The sequence below is a fragment of the Sylvia atricapilla genome, unplaced genomic scaffold (genome assembly GCF_009819655.1).
Source record: "Sylvia atricapilla isolate bSylAtr1 unplaced genomic scaffold, bSylAtr1.pri scaffold_64_arrow_ctg1, whole genome shotgun sequence".
NCBI classification, from domain to species: Eukaryota; Metazoa; Chordata; class Aves; order Passeriformes; family Sylviidae; genus Sylvia; species Sylvia atricapilla.
Window position 1 is genome coordinate 6,446 of NW_027077151.1, and position 12,976 is coordinate 19,421.

At 42.7% G+C, this 12,976-nt stretch overlaps 1 long non-coding RNA gene and 1 pseudogene across 2 annotated transcripts in view; both read right to left on the reverse strand.

Annotated features, from left to right (window-relative positions):
• Window positions 1-307: 307 nt before the first annotated feature.
• LOC136374950 (uncharacterized) overlaps window positions 308-12,976 on the reverse strand; it is a 95,664-nt gene continuing 82,995 nt past the window's right edge. The window contains exons 1-2 of one of the 2 annotated variants that reach the window (XR_010746015.1): window positions 6,680-6,709; window positions 308-1,111 (exon numbers count right to left, since the gene is read on the reverse strand). This is a non-coding gene — a long non-coding RNA (uncharacterized lncRNA). Of the gene's footprint in view, window positions 1,112-6,679; window positions 6,710-12,976 lie in introns of those variants that run through there. The other variant, XR_010746016.1, reaches the window with a different exon arrangement.
• LOC136374949 (olfactory receptor 14A16-like) lies at window positions 6,886-8,111 on the reverse strand (annotated as a pseudogene).

Here is a 12,976-nt window from a genome sequence, read left to right on the forward strand (position 1 = left end):
CGGCATTTTCCAGCGCCAAAGGGACTGAGGCTGATAAGGGACTGAGAGAGCTGAGCTAACTCCTGGCAATGACTCTCAGTTTTGCCATCTTTCTTCGAAGCAGTGAGAAGTTTTATTGTTTCATTACATATTATTCATTCCTTATGATTGTGGGTATTTTGTTTGTCAAATAAATAGTGTTTTCCACTGTTTTCCAAGAATGTTCTTTTCCCAGACCGGCTGGGAGGAAGGACCATTAGGGTTTTCTGTCCAGAGGAATCCCATTCAGAAGTTTCCTCCCAAATTTGCCCTAAACCAAGACAATACGTTTTTATTGTTGCCCAGCATGGGGTGTGAGATAGTGGAAAAAACTTGTATTAATTATTGATTTCATTTTAGCTGTACTTTGTGTAGGAATAAAGTAGCCGTGTTACTCCTTGAATTCCTGATGACTCTTAAAATAGAATCCTTTGTGTTTCTGTTCCCTTGGCTTTTTTTTGAGGTTTTAATACCTTTCCAGTCCCTAAGTTTGTCTTCTTATTCACAAATAGCTCCAATGTTGTCCCTAACACATAGCTTTTACACGAGAAGTGCACAGATTAGAATTGCTATTTTGTTGAGCTCAGTGATCATAATTTATAAAAAGTTTATACAAATACTGGAGTTTGTGCCAAGTATGTTTAGTTAATAGTTGCTTCGTCCTACCCTGCGACCTAGTTCCAGTAGCATGTTTTAGAGATTTATAATTATTACACCCAGTTTGTTAGAGGAAAAATAAAAAATAAAGCTTTTCAGTCTTTCCTGTCCCTCTTATCTTTTGAATCAGTTACCTCACTTTCGGGGAATGTTCAGTATTCACTAAATATTAAAAAAAAACCCGCCTTTCTAGTATTTCAACAGTGAGCTTCCTCTATATAGTTTGCAACTTCTCTACAGTGAAGTCTAAAATTTCCAGAGGGGCTGATAAAACTCCTGACCCAGAAGTAGACCCAGAAGTAGGCCCAGGTGGGGAAAATCCTAAACACTGTGGAGAATGGGAGGATGTGGGACAAACCCTAAACGAATTTTCTGACCCTATAACCTAAAATTTTCCATGTAAAGACATTCAGAACCCAACTGAAATTAAAAAATACTTAAAAAATACCAGAATGATTTTTTAAAAAATTACAATAAATTGGGTCCTAGCATATCCTTATCACACAGTGCTAAATACAGCAAAGCAGCAGATAGAGGCAGGGGGGCAGGGAGATAAATCAGCAGCTACCCCAGTCACTCAGACAGCAGCTGAACCAGACAGGAAGCCGAAATCAGCAGCTAAACCAGACAGTAAACTTCAGTCAACAGCTACACCAGATAGGGAGCCTAAGACAGCAGCTGAACCAGACAATAAGCCTAAAACAGCAGCTAAAGCAGACAGTGAGTCTAAGACACTGGCAGTGGCCCCAGCAAAGAAGCGCACATACAAAACAAATCAACCAGTAAACAAAAATGCAAGTAAAAACCCCTCAATGCCTCCAACAGCACCCAATCAGAAGCCCAACCAACTAACACCCAATCACACCCAAACCAACCAACACCCAACAGAATGCCAAAGCAACTTCTGCCTGATCAGAAGACGAACAAATAACACAAAATCAAATGCACAACCAACTAGCATAAAGACTAAAAGCACAACCAACTAACACGAAATCAATAGGCCAACCAACTAGCACATCATCAGGAGCTCAATCCACTAACATAAAACCAAAAGCACAATCATCTGGCACAAAATCAAAAACCACTATTAAATCTTTTTCCCTGAAAGAGCTTCAAAGCCTAAAAAAAGTTACACTTGATGACCAGGTGAATCTATAATTAGTTAGTTAATCCATCTTTGAAATGCTGCAAGCAAAGCTACAATGCTAGACAGCACTGAGACAACGCATTTAAAATCCCTGTCACATAATCCAGTTATCAACCAAAAAATAATGAGGGAGGCCACCCCTTGCAATCTCTGGGAATGGGTCCTAAAAAGTGTAGCACAAAAATAACTGTGTGCAGACAATTTCTATATACAGCAAACCCAATAAAAACCATAAAAGAAAAAATTAAATGCTAATAAAACCAGCAGTAGCAGAGATTGTCTTCTGAAATAACCTAAACACAAAAACTCCAGACTTGGTATCATGTACATTCATGATGTGGCAAAAACTTGTACAACTTAAGCCACAAAAGTACTCTTCTGCTTTAGCAATAATAAAGCAAAATAATACAAAAACCCCTGTGCTAAATGTAGGCAAGAAGCTCCAAAACCATGCAGATGCCGTGCATAGTTCAATACATGCAAGAATTGCAGCTCTAAAAACACATATGCAAACATTAAAAAAACAAAATTAAAAAAAACCACAAAAAATTAAAAAAAATATTTTACAGATCTCAGCAGTATAAATCAGAGGTTCTGGTAGCAAACACAAACATTCCCCAAATATATTAAAAACAAAACAAAACAAAACAAAACAAACAAACAAACAAACAAAAAACCCAAAAAACACACACACACAAAAAAAAAAAAAAAAAAAAAAAAAAAAAAAAAAAGCATTCCACAAAATAACCTGTAGTCCCTCCTGTGTAGCTGAAAAAAAAAATACAAAAAATAGAAAAAATCTACTGATGATCTGACACAACAGCTGTGTAAATTGTTAAACACCGATACTCAAAAAAAGAATTCTACTAAAAAATTAAATAATTCCAGTTACCCAGGGAAAAACAGATAACCAAACTTAAAGAGACTCTACCTCTAGCCAAGTAAAAGGTAAAAAACCCTGTGTTTTTTAACTATGTAAGCTCATTAGCCTGGACCATTAGAATCACAAAAATATAAAACCTTAGTTAACACTAGTGCACAGGGCACAATACTCCCATCAAAATATATCGGGGAAGAATCTGTTTCTATTGCTAGTGTAACAAAAAATCACAAAATTTTACTTTAGTACACACTAACGTTTGTCTAACAGAGAATAAATTTAAAAGGTACCCTATTGTGACTAGCCCAAAAACCCTATGCATTTTGAGCATAAACTTCTTCCAAAACAAATATTTCAAAACTCCCAAAAGCCTCAGATAAGCGTTTAAAATAACAGCTGTAAAAACAAGTTACAAGGATGAAGCAATTGAACACCTTGCCTGAACTATTAACAACACCCATCTGCTGTAAGACTTCTGAAGAGGGAAAAACAACAGGTACCAATTGCCACTTCAACAGTGCATCGCCGACAGTACAGAACAACTCAAAATGCTGTAATTCCCATCCACAAAATAATCCGTAAGCTAAAAAGCCAAGAAGTGGTCAACAAAACCCACTCACCCTTCAACAGCCCCATCTAGCCTGTGTGCAAATCTGAAAAAAAATAAAAACCAACTGTAGACTATCGGGCCTTAAATAAAGTAACTCCACCACTGAATGCTGCTGTTCCAGACATGGTAAAACTCCAATAGAAGCTCAAGTCCAAAACAGCAAAGTAGTATGTCACTATTAACATTGCCAATGCATTTTTCTCCATTCCTCTGGCAGCAAAATGCAGGCCTCAGTTTGCCTTCATGTAAAGGGGTGTGCAGTGCATTTAAAGCCAACTGCCCTCAAAAATAAAAGGCACAGTCCTACCATCTACCAGAAACTGATCCAAACTGCACTAAAAAAAAATAAAACTCCAAAACATCTGCAGTACAGCAATAACATCATTATATAAAAAAACACTGCAGCTAAAGTATTTGAAAAAAAAATCATCCAGATTCTCCTAAATACTAGTTTTGCTATCAAAAAAAGCTCACAAAGTTAAATAACCTGCTCAAAAAATCCAGTTTCTAAAACTTCAGTAAAAAAATAGACAGCAGTCAAATTCGCACTAATGTCATCAACAAAATCACAGCAATGTCTCCACCAACCAACAAAAAACCCCACAAGCTTTCCTAAGCGCCATAAGCTTTTAAAAAATACACATTCCTAAGTACAACCAAATTGTAAGACCCTCTCTACCTGGTTACCCACAAAAAAACCACTTTCCAATAAAACCCTTAACAGCAACACACCTTTGCCCAAATCAAACAAAAAATTGCTCACACCACAGCCCTTAGCCCAATCAAAACAAACCCAAATGTAAAAAACATACTCTACTCCGCAGCCAGGAGCCAGAGTCTGCCCTAAGACCTTGAACAAAAAATGCCTGGGGAGGCTCAAAGCCAGACACTAAAATTCTGAAGTCAAAACAAGCAAAAGTCTAAAACCAACCACACTCCAACAGGGAAAGAAATTTTAGCAGCCTATAAAAACATCCAAACTGCTTCAAAAAGAATAAACACTAAAGCACAATTCTTCCTAGCACCCCAACTACCAGTGCTAAAGTAAATATTTAAAGCAAATTTTCCTCTACCCACCATACCACAATGCCACATTAAGTAAATAAATTACTCTCTTCACACAGCACAGAGTTTTTAATTAAAAACTACATCACCCTAAAATTTTGAAAATAATTACAAACTAACAAAAAGTAAAAACATCAGTCTCACAAATAAAAAAATCAAAACAAATAACACATACTAAAAAACTCCTCCATACAACCAACTACCAGCAAAAAAAAGCCAACCCCACACTATACTGTTTTCACTGACAATTTGTGTTGCATCATAAAAATAAACCAAAAGTAAAAAACAGCTGTACAAAATCTCACACAACAAATAGCACAAGATATTGAAAAATAAAAAAAAAGTCAACTTACTAAGCTCAAAACTGTTCAATTAACCCTAAACCCTAAAAATAAAATAGCCAAAGCTCTACCTCTACACTAATTAATAAATAGTAGCCAATACTCTATTATAATAATTCAAAAAGTAAAGTAAAAATACCCCAACTAGAAGCAAAAAAAAAAAAAAAAATCTAAGCTGCTAATAAATAAAAACTATTGCTACTAAAATAAAACCTACCTATAAAATCCTCCATTTAAGTACCCATATTCTCAAAAATAAAACTAATATAAAAGCACCAAAGCAATGAACAAATAAATCAAACTACAAAAATTAAAGTATCAAAAACAAAGTTAAATTAGGAACACAAAAGAAGTTATTCCTAAATCAATAAGTTCATGATGCCTCAAGGCATCAAAGCAAAAATACCTCTATAAATAAACACAAAACCAAAACATAATCTAATCATAAACAGTATTTCTCAAGTTACCATAACTATAACACATGTACTACAATCAAACAAGCCAAGCAAATAAAGCTCCTGTAGTATAGTAAACAATAATCCAAATATAAGTATAAAACCCTAGCAAATTAATTACATTACACTGCCCCAAACACACCAAAATAAACACTGTGTACTCGCAGTAATAAAAACCACAACAAATAACTAAAAACCTATCCTCTACCTCATGCTACAGCCGGTAACACCATTCTAAGCCTTAAAAGCAAATTCTTTAAAAACATAGCACCTCTAAAAAATTAAATCAGACAATAAAACTCATTTCAAAAATAGCCTTACCAACACGTGGGTTAGGAAACATAACATTAAATAAATATACCATATCCCCTACCATACACCAGCTGCCGGGAAAGTAACAAATACAATAAACTGTTAGAAACCACCTTAAAAACATTAAACAAATCTTTTTCAAAAATTAAAAGCAACATCTAACAAAAACACATAATTAATTAACAGACTGAGTTTTGTCAACAAAAAAACCCCTTCCCAGTCTGAACTCCTGCATACAGTAAATAAAATCCCTGTAATACATATTAAAAAATTGTTTAAAAAAACCAATTTAAATCAATTCTGCCTCAAGTACAAACAAACCCATCCATTAAATTGTCTTTACTCAAAAACCAAATTATGCATTATACATAATGCAAAAAAACCACCCCCACAATGTGTACCTCAAAAAAATCTAATTGTTAAGTAAAAACCATTGTATATATCAGTTTTTATTGAATGTCACTACCATTATCTCCATATATATATAATGTTTTTATATAGCAATATGCATATATAATTTATGTGTTTCTAAAGTTAGAATTCAATTAGTTTCAGTAAGTTAACGATATAATAATAAAGAGTAGAATGTCCTAAAGTGACTATAATACTTGTATCCCCAATCATCTGTTCTGTATGTGCTATGTATTTTGTACCTTTAAAACTAATTCTAAAAGTAAAACAAACAAAAAAGAAAAATGCAGTTTGTTTTGAAAAACAGTGTTCTCTGCATTATTTTCTTCTTCTTAAAAACTACGTATATTCATCATATGCACAAACAAAAACAAAAAAAAGGTGTTTTTTTTTATTTTTAATCAATCTAGCTAACTAGAAAAAAAGATTTCGAAACTAGTTTTTTTTTTTCTTTTCTTAACAACTATTTAAATCTACTCTATACTAAAATAACCAAAAAACCCACCAAAATCTAACGCCCACCCGACAACCAGGCCTGAACCTCAACATTTTCCAGCACCAAACAACTAAACTTAATAAAAAAGTAAAAAATTAAATTAACTATGGCAATAACACTCTAGTTTTCGCCCTCTTTCAAACCAGCAAATTTTTTTTTTATTTTATTTCATATTACACATTCATTATGCTTGCAAATATTTTCTCAAATAAGTATTTTTCTTCATGTTTCTCCAGAAAAATCTTTTCACAGACAAAAAAAAAAAAAAACCAAAAAAAAATCCAAACAAAACAAAACAAAACAAAACAAAAAAAAAAAAAAAAACCACCAAACAAAAAAAAACCATTTTCCCTCCAAAAAAAACCCATTCAAAAATTTCCTCCCAAATTTACCTTAAACCAAAACAGGCACAAACAATGCCATTTGTTTCTGGAAAAGTTTAAAAAATATAAAAGAAAGAAAAACAACCACTACCAGACAAACAAGAAGTATCAAAGATGGCTTTTATTACAAGGGCTTTGCAAAATTTGGCCAGCAGTTTAATGTTCCTGAAACCATCCAGTGATCAGTCTGCACACTGCAGCCTTGAGCTCCTGGTTCCTCAGGCTGTAGATGAGGGGGTTCAGGGCTGGAGGCACCACCAAGTACAGAACTGACAGGGCCAGATCCAGTGATGGGGAGGAGATGGAGAGGGGCTTCAGGTAGGCAAACATGGCAGTGCTGAGGTACAGGGAGACCACGGCCAGGTGAGGGAGGCAGGTGGAAAAGGCTTTGTGCCGTCCCTGCTCAGAGGGGATCCTCAGCACGGCCCTGAAGATCTGCACATAGGAGAAAACAATGAACACAAAACAGCCAAATGCCTAAACAGGCACTAACAGCAATGAGCCCAAGTTCCCTGAGTAGGATTTGGAGCAGGAGAGCTTGAGGATGTGTGGGATTTCACAGAAGAACTGGCCCAGGGCATTGCCATGGCACAGGGGCAGGGAAAATGTATTGGCCGTGTGCATGAGAGCATTGAGAAAGGCACTGGCCCAGGCAGCTGCTGCCATGTGGGCACAAGCTCTGCTGCCCAGGAGGGTCCCGTAGTGCAGGGGTTTGCAGATGGACACGTAGCGGTCGTAGCACATGATGGTCAGGAGGAAATACTCTGCTGACATGAAGAACATAAAGAAAAAGAGCTGAGCAGCACATCCTGCATAGGAGATGTCCCTGGTGTCCCAGAGGGAATTGTGCATGGCTTTGGGGACAGTGGTGCAGATGCAGCCCAGGTCGCTGAGGGCCAGGTTGAGCAGGAAGAAGAACATGGGGCTGTGCAGGTGGTGGCCGCAGGCGACGGCAGCGATGACGAGGCCGTTGCCCAGGAGGGCAGCCAGGGAGATGCCCAGGAAGAGGCAGAAGTGCAGGAGCTGCAGCTGCCGCCTGTCTGCCAGTGCCAGCAGGAGGAAGTGGCTGATGGAGCTGCTGTTGGACATTTGCAGTGTCTTGGCATGGGGATCTGTAAAAACAGTAATCATGGAATAGTTCAGTTTGGAGAGGACTTTCAATATCCCAGCACAGCTTGGTGGCACTTTCCCCCCACTGCCTGCCCAGGGCTCTGCTGCCTGGAGCTGTCCCTGCCTGCAGCTGCTTCCCTGTGCCCAGGGCTGGGCCCTGCCAGTGCTGCCAGAGCCCAGCCCAGCCCTGGGGGCTCAGCTCTGCCCTGCAGACCCCTCCCAGCTCAGGCACTGCCCAGGGGCAGCTCTGGCTCTGCAGGCTCTGATGGCAATGTCACAGCAACCCTGAGGAGGCTGGAAAAGCAACAGTAATGCATGCGCTGCAAGGGACCCTCTGCTGATTGTGTCATTGCCTGGGTTAGTACAGGTCTGGGAGAACACTGTCTAGTTCTTTTATCTCAATCTGAACTGAGAGTGATGTCTATATGCAATTTCCCATCCAGTCAACACAGAGCTCTAGATTAAATAAGCAGAATTTTTAAATTTTATATAGCCCCAGCCTCATTGTGCTCCCTAGATAAGCTACTTGGAAATGTTTTACAGTTACATGTCATGCTGGGAGCAATCCTGAACAATGCAGCATCCTCACCACACAAGGAGAACACTTCCAAGCCTGACCAGCTGTCTCCTTCCACCCAGATCCTGTCCCCCAGTGCTGGAGCAGCCCCCAGGGCTGGCTGAAGCTGTCCCTGGCAGGCAGCAGAGTCCCTGCCCCAGCACAGCGCCCTGGGCTGCAGGACCTGCTCTGCAGGAACAGCCCTGGGCACCCCTGTGCTGCTCCACACAGACACAATCAGAGAATGTACTCACAGAGTCTGTAGGCATTGGCATGTTCCAGCTGTAGGAGATGACTGCAGGAGCTGCAGCTGCATTGTCCTGCAGCCAGAGGTTCCTGTGCCAAGGGCTGGCAGTGATTCTCCCGCAGTCACTTCTCAGCCCCTTCCCAGCCCTGAGTGATTGAAGCTCTCTGTGCCTGTGTGCTGTGCCCGGGCTGGCTGCAGGCAGTGCCCCAGCCCTGCTGGGCTGGGAGAAGAGCTGCTCAGCAAGAGAAATGTGTTTTTAAGCTCTTCTTGGTTGCCAGGAGCTGCCTCTGTGCCAGGAGCCCAGCCCAGCTCAGCAGCACAGACACAGCACAAGGACTTTAATGAGCCTCTCGGGGCTTGTGCTGAGGCCCTGAACATCAGTCCCTCAGAGGGAGATGAAGAAACCTCTCCAGAGCTCCAAGTCAGAATCCAACTCCAAAGTTTCCTGAAGTTTTAATGAGTCCCACTGAGGGACACGACAGAGAAAGTGTCCCCAGGCCCCAGGCAGAGCAGAGAACTGCAGGCAGTGATGACAGGTGGGGACAAAGAGAAGCCAAGTCCTGGTGTCCTGGGGCACAGCAGCCTCTGTGCCACCAAGGGCTGTGAGGAGACACCTTGTCCTGAGGCCCTGGGGCCTCCTGGCACAGCCCCAGCAAGGCTGGGCACTGTCAGCCCCTTGTCCTGCCCTCAGCATCCCCCTCCCATGGCAGTGGCCTCAAGGATGTGCTGGAAGGAGTCCCTGGGGAGCCTTGGTCAGGAATGGCCCTGGGGGGCTCCTTAATGCTCCCAGGGACTGCAGGTTCTTCAAAGGACTTTGAGTTTTACTTTTGCCTTGGAGTCTCTGAGAGGTCTCTGCAATCCTGGCCTCCAATTATCTGCTTTAATTAGTCCCTTGAGAGGCTTTGTCAGTAACAACACTCAGTGGGACTCATTAATGCTTCAGGGTACTTCAGGTATTTTAAAGGAACTTGGTGTTTCCTCTTTAAGAATGAATCTATGAGAGATTTGTGAAATTATGGCCCCATGATTTTTATTTAATTTAACTAGTCCCTTGAGATTCTTAGTCAGTAAAAACACTATGTGCCACTCATTAATACTACAGGCTGACCAAGGTATTAAAGAACTTTTTTTGACACTGAGTGTAAGATGTACATGCAATCACGGCCTCCAATTATCTGCTTTAATGAGTCCCTTGAGATTTTCAGCCAGTAACAACACTCAGTGGGGCTCATTTATGCTTCAAGGTATTCAAGTTTTTGAAGGTACTTTGGAATTTCCGTCCCACAGTTAGTCTCTGAGAGGTTTTTTTGCAATTCTGGACTCCAGTTCTGGCCTCCAAAGACTCCATGATAACCCTGTGTTGTGGATGGACCAATTAATGCTTCCAGACATTTTGAGTGTTTCTCTGACTTGGACTAGTGGAAAGGTTTATGCAATCTCCTCTCAGGCCCTGAGGCTCCAGGGCTCAGCACCAAATGCACCACGGGGCTCATTACGATCAAACAAGTCCTGACAAACCATGGCTGTTCCTTGATTTCCCTCTGGTCTGCTGCAGTTCATTAGGAAGTTTTATTCTTAGAGTTATGGAGAAATATTTCAAAGAGCATCTATGAAATCCACATTCCTGTTTTCAAGGGTGCATTTTATTACTTTTTTCATTATGGAAGAAGCGATTGCAGGGCGTCTCCGTAAGAGGACTGGCCTGGTGAAAGAGGCTGTGCCTTGAGATCTGACCTAGTGTGGACAACCTTGCACCACATTCCCCAACCCCATCCTGTCTCTCCTCACTCACCTCGGACCTGCTGTGCTCAGAGAACTGGCTGCACTCTCGAAAAGTGAGTTTTTTCCATATTTAGCAAACTAAAATTTCTGAATTTCCCCATTTTAAATAGACACCACCCTCAAGTGGGTGTCAAGGCCAAGGGGCCACCAAGGAGGTTCCGCTTACCCAAAGCAGAACCATACAAGGAATGATTTAGACACACAGGAAGTTCTGCAATAAACACAAATCCAGAGTTGGCTGAAGGCAGAATTAGACCAACTCCTGAAGGACAGACAAGCTTTGAACTCCTTGCAGCTCCAAGCTGCAGGTGGGTTGTTGGGAGGTGTGTGAGTGAGCCCAGAGTGAGGGCAAGGGAAATGCAGAGAGCCCTGGAAGTGCTTCTGTGCAGACAGGCTGTGGGGAAGGGCACTGCAGGCCTGGCCTGGGCCAGGAGTGAGGCTGGATCATCACCCCAAGCTGCCCTGGGCCATGGCAAGGGGCTGTGGCCATGGCCAGTGGCCTGAGCCCACTGCCTGGGCCCCTTGCTCAGGGCTGGTGTCAGTGGCCAGAGGCAGAGGGGATCCCTTGCTGGGGGCTGTGCCATGGCCACCTGCCCTGTGCCGCGCTGGCTGCTCAGGCGCCGCGGAACCAGCAGCAAACGCCACTGCCAGGGCCAAAGGCAGCTCAGGCAGACAGAAAGGGGCAGTGCTGGCCACTGTTTCCATGGCAGCCCTCCCTGGGACACCACACCTGGCTCACCTGTCCTGCCAATTGCCATGGAAACCCGGCTCCTTGGGAATGCAATGGTGGACAAAGGTTTGAGTAGGGCCTGTCCCAATAGGACAGAGGGTTGTGGTGGTTTTAAACTAAAGGAAGGGAGGTTCAGATGAGGAGGGATAAGGAGAATATTTTTGATGGTGAGGTTGGTGATCCAGCAGGACAGGTTCCCAGGGAGGTGGTCAATGCCCCATCCCTGGAAACATTCCAGTCCAGCTGGGACAGGGCTCTGAACAACCTGATCTGGTGAAAGATGTCCCTGCTCATGGCAGGAGAGGAGGAGGAGATGAGCACTGCAGAGCTCTTCCCATCCAAACCATCCCAGGGTTGCATGGGGACAAGGGGCTGCTCACTGGGCTCCATCCACTCCCTTGACTCCTCCTTGTCTCTGCTGGAGCCCACATCCAGCAGCCAAAGCCAGCCCCTTCTCTGGCCTTTCCCCCTGCCCCAGGGGCTGCCAGAGCCAGGGGGGCACAGGTGACCTTTAGGCTCTGCAGGGCTCAGGCACAGCGGCTGTGCCAGAGTCAGGGCTGAGGTGACACTCTGTGGGCTGGGGCAGAGCCCAGGCACAAATGAGCCCTGAAGCAGCAGCTCTGCAGTGGTGGCCACCAGGCCGGGTGGCCAAGGGAGGCTTCTGGCCATGGCCTGGGAGCAGCTGCTGCTGCCAAGGGGCCTTTGGTGCCTCAGGCTCTCCCTGGCACAGCTCCCAGCACGGCACTCTGCCCTTGTGCCCGAGCCCTTCACTGTGCTGGGGCTGGCCTGGGGCTTTTCCTGCAGCGGGATCTGCCCTGGTCCTGGCACAGGAAAGGCAGTTCCTGCTGGAGCAGGAGGCTCTGCCTGCATGGGCTCAAACAGCTTCAGCAAGGCCCTGTTTACTTCAAAATTGCTTCCTACAGCACTATGTAATAATGTTATAGCTCCTATACTATGGAGTAAATAACTCTTTTGTTTTTATTTACACTGTGATGTAAATGAATTTTTTGTCTAATCCTTATCAGAATCAGTCATATCTCCTATTTATAGAAATATGTATTTCATTGTTATTTATGTGGGACAAATTGTGTATTGGTTCAATTCCACCTTTCCAAATATTTGCACATAAATCTTTGACAAACTCTGTGACTAGCATTAGATGCTGCACCTCCCAGTCTCCTCTCTTACATGGAATTTTAAAATTCTAGGCATCCTGGAGGGCTTTGGGGATCCATGGTGGCTGATGGGTGTCATTTCTTCACCTTATGACTCAGCAGGAAGTTTCTGCAATGAAGAAATGAAGCTTTGGCCTGAAGCTGCCCACTCTGCCCATGACAGGAAGCCCTGTGAGTGTCTGGGACATCCCGGCTCTTTGGCAGCCTGGGGACTCCTGGCATGTCACCGTGGAGCCCCCGTGAGTGCCTGTGACAGATGGGTGCCACTGCAGCCCAAGGTGCCCTGGGATGTCCCCATGGCATGGCTGGGACTGCCTCTGACTGATAGTCTATAGGGTTAAAATTAAAATTATTTCTGCTGCTGCAAAGCTGGGGAATAGAACCTCAGCTTCACTGCAACCAGGATGTTGCTTTCATGCTATTGTTTTAACCAAATCAAGTATAACTTTGCCTGGGTAATCAGGGGAGAGGGAGGATTAGGACAATTTGTACTTAGGCCTATGTATCTTAGAAATAAAGCTATTCTCTACTAGGTCACGTGAAACTATACCTAATCATCATATGATAGATGATATAATTGTAACCATTGTTGGTAGCTGAA